This window comes from Chiloscyllium plagiosum, unplaced genomic scaffold, assembly GCF_037043375.1.
Source record: "Chiloscyllium plagiosum isolate Xiang-an unplaced genomic scaffold, Cpla_swu_hap1 HiC_scaffold_18, whole genome shotgun sequence".
In the NCBI taxonomy this organism is placed as follows: Eukaryota; Metazoa; Chordata; class Chondrichthyes; order Orectolobiformes; family Hemiscylliidae; genus Chiloscyllium; species Chiloscyllium plagiosum.
The window spans coordinates 54,544,759-54,550,394 of record NW_028270156.1 but is presented as its reverse complement, the minus strand read 5'-3'; positions in this window follow the sequence as shown (position 1 = coordinate 54,550,394).

Below are 5,636 nucleotides of genomic sequence, written 5' to 3'. Positions count from 1 at the left end.
AAATCAAAGCCCATAGTATAGTGCTAACACATGGACATGCATTCCAAAATTAGCAGGCCTGGAGAAAATTGAGGCTATGCATAAATGGATCTTTATCTGATTGGCAGGATTTAGATGAGTGACTGGGCAAAAATCTTTTGTAGTGGCAGGGAGATTTGCTAGAGCTGCTTGGGAGTATTTAAACTAGTAAGATGGTGGTGGAGAGGGGTGGGGGTGTGGCGGTGGGACCCAGGGAAATAGTGAGGAAAGAGATCAATCTAAGACTGGTACAGTTGCAAAAAGGGAGTGAATCAAAAATTCCGGGTAGGAAGGAACAAAGCAAAGAACAAGGTGGGACTGAAATTGCATTTACTTCAATGCAAGAGGCCGAATGGGGAAGGCAGATGAATTCAGGGCATGGTTAGGAACATGGGACTGGGATATCATAGCAATTACAGAAATGTGGCTCAAGGATGCACAGGACTGGCAGCTTCATGTTCCAGGATACAAATGCAATAGGAAGGATTGAAAGGGAGGTGAGAGGAGAGGGGGAGTGGTATTTTTGATCAGGGATTGTACTACTGCTGTACTTAGGGAGGATAATTCTGGGAATACATCCAGTGAAGTTATTTGGGTGGAACTGAGAAATAAGAAAGGGATGATCACCTTATTGGGATTGCATTACAGACCCCCTAAAAACAGGAAATTGAGAAACATATTTGAAGGAGATTTCAGTTGTTTGTAAGAATACTAGGGTGGTTATGGTCAGGGATTTCAACTTTACAAAAATAGACTGGGATTGCCATAGTGTTAGGGGTTTAGATGGAGAAGAAGGGGACATGAGATAGCTTTGGCAAATAGAGTTAGGGAGAATCCAAAGAGTTTTTGCAAATGCATTAAGGACAAAAGGGTAACGAGGGAGAGAATAGGGCCCCTCAAAAATCAGCGTACAAGATAATTTTCTAATTCAGTATGTTGATGATCCTACTAGAGAAGGTGCAAACCCTGACCTCCTCTTGGGAAATAAGGAAATAAGGTGATTGACGTGTCAGTGGGAGGGCACTTTCAGGCCAGTGACCATAATTCTATTAGTTTTAAAATAGTGATGGAAAAGGATAGACAGGATCTAAAAGTTGAAGTTCTAAATTGAAGAAGGCTAATTTTGACAGTATTAGGCAAGAGCTTTCAAAAACTGATGGGAGCAGACATTTGCAGGTAAAGGGAAGGCTGGAAAATGGGAATCCTTCAAAAATGAGATAATGAGAGTCTAGACAGTATATTCCTGTTAGGGTGAAAGGAAAGCCTGATAGATGTAGGAAATGCTGGATGACAAGAGAAATTGAGGTTTTGGTTAAGAAAAAGAAGGAAGCATATGTCAGGTATAGACAGGATAGATCAAATGACTCCTTCAGAGTGTAAAGGCAGGAGGAGTATACTTAAGAGGGAAATCAGGAGGGCAAAAAGGGGACATGAGATAGCTTTGGCAAATAGAGTTAAGGAGAATCCAAAGGGTTTTTACAAATGCATTAAGGACAAAAGGGTAACGAGGGAGAGAATAGGGCCCCTCAAAGATCAGCAAGGCAGCCTATGTGTGAAGCTGCATGAGATGGGGAGATACTAAATGAGTATTTTGCACCAGTGTTTACTGTGGAGAAGGACATCAAAGATATAGAATGTAGGGAAATAAATGGTGACATCTTGAAAAATGTCCATAATACAGAGGTGGTGGTGCTGGATGTCTTGAAAAGCATAAAAGTGGATAAATCCCCAAAAGCTGATCAGAGGTAGACCTCTGTGGGAAGCTAGGGAAGTGATTGCTGGGCCCCTTGCTGAGATAATTGTACCACTGATATTCACAGAGGAGGTGCCAGAAGACTGGAAGTTGGCTAACGTAGTGCCACTATTTAAGAAAGGTGGTAAGGACAAGACAGGGAACTATAGACTGGTGAGCCTGACATTGGTGGTGGGCAAGTTGTTGGAGGGAATCCTGTGGGGTGGGATTTACATATATTGGAAAGGCAAGGACTGATTAGGAATAGTCAGCATAGCTTTGTGCATGGGAAATCACGTCTCACGAACTTGATTGAGTTTTTTGAAGAAGTAAAGAGGATTGATGAGGGCTGAATGGTGGATGTGATCAATATGGACCAGTTAGGTGTTCGAAAAGGTTCCATGGTTAGCAAGGTTAGATCACATGGAACACTGGGAGAACTAGCCAAAGGTAGAAGACAGAGGGTGGTGGTGGAGGGTTACTTTTCAGACTGGAGGCCTATCACCAGTGATGTGCCACAAGGATCAGTGCTAGGTCTACTACCTTTCATCATTTATATAAATTATTTGGATGTGAACATAGGAGGTATAGTTAGTAAGTTTTCAGATGACACCAAAATTGGAGGTGTAGTGGACAGCAAAGAAGGTTACCTCAGATTACAATGGGATCTTGATCAGATGGGCCAATGGGCTGAGGAGTGGCAGATGGAGTTTAATTTCAATAAATGTGAGGTGCTGCAATTTGGAAAAGCAAATCACAGCAGGACTTATACACTTAGTTGTAAGGTCCTGGGGAGTGTTCATTAACAAAGAGACCTTGGACTGCAAGTTCATAGTTCCTTGGAAGTAGAGTCACGGGTAGATAGGATAGTGAAGAAGGCATTTAGTATGCTTTCCTTTATTGGTCAGAGCATTGCGTATAGGAGTTGAGAGGTTATGTTGTGGTTGTACAGGACATTGGTTAGGTCACTGTTGGAATATTGCTTGCAATTCTGTCTCCTTCGTATTGGAGGGATTTTGTGAAACTTGAAAGGGTTCAGAAAAGATTTACGAGGATGTTGCCATGGTTGGAGGGTTTGAGCGAAAGGGAGAGGCTGAATAGGCTGTGACTGTTTTCCCTGGAGCATCGGAGGCTGAGGGATGACTTACAGCGATTTATAAAATCGTCAGGGGCATGGATAGGTGAAACAGACAAGGGAGTCCATGGGGTGGGGGAGTCCAGAACTAGAGGGCATAAGTTTCAGGTGAGGGGAAAGATATAAAAGAGACCTAAGGGGCAACCTTTTCATGCAGAGGATGGTACGTGTATGGAATGAGCTGCCAGAGGAAGTGGTGGAGGCTGGTACAATTACAGCATTTAAAAGGCATCTGGATGGGTACATCAATTGGAAGGGTTTAAGAGAGATATAGGCCAAGTTCTGGCAAACGGGACTAGATTAAGTTAGGATATCTGGTCGGCATAGATGAGTTGGACTGAAGGGTCTGTTTTTGACTGTACATGTCTATGACTCTGTGACATTATTTTTCAAACTAGCTTGTGAAGGAGAATCAAAGAACAGCATAGCCTGACCAGCCAAAAGCAACATTTCAGTGAACCCTGTGAACAAGGACCATTGAACTACCTTCCCAGTCTTTCCCTCTGTTTATCACAACATTTTTTTCTGTTAATGTCTGTGTGTGGGATTGGTCAGGCAGTATCTGAGGAACAGGAGAATCAACGTTTCAGGCATAAGCCCTTCATCAGAAATTAGGCTTGTGGGCCAACAGGGCTGAGAGACAAATAGGAGGGAGTGGGGCTGGGGGAAGATAGCTAGGAATGTGATAGGTACGTGAAGGTAGGGGTGAAAATGATAAGTCAGAGAGGAGGCTAGAGCAGATATGTGGGAAGGAAAATGGACAGGTAGGACTATTCAAGAGGGCGGTGCCGAGTTGGAAGGTTGGGACTGGGATAAGATGGGGAGAGGGGAAATAGAGAAACTGGTGAAATCCACATTGATCCCATGTGGCTGGAGGGTCCAAGGTGGAAGATGAGACGTTCTTCCTCCAGCCGTCAGGTGGTTAGGGTTTGGCAATGGAGGACCTGCATGTCCTTGGCAGAGTGGGAAGGGGTGTTAAAGTGTTCAGCCACAGGCAGTGGAGTTGGTCAGTGCAGGTGTTCCAGAAATGTTCTCTGAAACAATCTGCAAGTTGGCATCCTGTCTCCCCACTGTAGAGGAGACCACATTGTGTGCAACGGATGCAGAATATTAAAAATGGCAATTAAAAATCATACATTTGATGCCTGACATATAAATGTACACAGGTTAGAGATGTTTCAGTTGTATCCTTTTATAAGTACTTTTCCCTGAAATCTGTTTCTCACTTCAAGATACTGCCAGTCCAACTGAGTATTTCCATCACTTGCTGCTTTTGTTTCATATTTCAAACACTGGACTTTATATTTTTGTATTTGTGCAGACAATTTCTTGATCAGTGTTGGGGAAGTTGTAAAGTAAGCAAACCAACTTTTTAACAGAGTCATTTCAATTTCAAATAATTTCACAGCATGTAGAAACTATGAAAGTTAAAATTTAATTAAAATAACATTTGCATTGATTTGTGTGACAACTTCTGTAGGATGGCTACTTAAGTGCAGAGTTTGCACATTCTCCCCGTGTCTGCTTGGGTTTCCTCCCACAATCCAAAAATGTGCAGATTAGCATTTATTGACAATGCTAAACTGCCCAGAGCTTCCAGAGATTTGCAGGCGAAATGGATTAGCCGTGGGGAATAGAGGGTTACAGAAATAGGGTTGAGGGGGTCAGATCTGGGTGGGATCTACTTTACAGAGTCGGTAAGGAAGCCTGGTACAAACTTGGGATCTCTCGTGGGAAATTGCATGTTAATTTATTCAACACAAGTACAATTCAACCCACTTTAATTGATCCATACAGAGAGTCGATGGCGTGCTTCCACACTGTGGGGAATCTATGATTCTCAGTCACTTCTTGGCTTCTTTGTCAGTTGTTCCACTTCCCAAATTAGGTCGAGACTCTTAAGTTTCAGGTCTTTCTCACACTCATTACAACGTTCCGCTGGGCACAATAAGCACTGAATTTCACAAAAACATTCTGGATACGTGTAATTAGTTTTTACAATGCTACTTCAGATTCCAATCTATGCATTCAGCACAGAAGGCAAGGCCAGAAATTGAGACAAATGATGCTTTAAACATCTGACATTGTTTGTGAGTCTCATGACTTTACCGCTGATTTGGAGATGCCGGTGTTGAACTGGGGTGTACAAAGTTAAAAATTACACAACACCAGGTTATCGTCCAACAGGTTTAATTGGAAGCACGAGCTTTCAGAGCACTGCTCCTCCGTCAGGTGGTTGTGGAGTACACAATTTTAAGACACAGAATTTATAGCAAAAGTTTACAGTGTGATGTAACTGAAATTATACATTGAAAAATACCTTGATTGTTTAAGTCTCTCATCAGTTAGAATGACCATGTTAGTTTCACTTCTTTCATATATAACATCACAAAATGTTTTTTAAAGGTTACATTCTCAGGTTAACTTTAACAATTGATGTTAGCCCCTTATGTGCTGTTGTCTGTGCCATACTGTTTAGACTAATTCTAATCTAAAAAATGAGTTAACAGAGTCTTCTTGGATTCATGCAGTTTTTGAGCAAAGTACGATGTAACTCTGCCAGTACAAATTCACCCCACAAACGTATGTGTGTGTTTGGGGTGGGGAGTTGTGAGTGTCTGTGTGAGAGAGAGAACGTATATGTGAGTGTAAATAGGGTGCATATGGGAGTGAGTGTGCCCTACGCTGTAAGAGAACTCCGTTTTTTACCTTCGGCAGGTGACGCTGTTTCACCGAAGATGGGAAGCGACC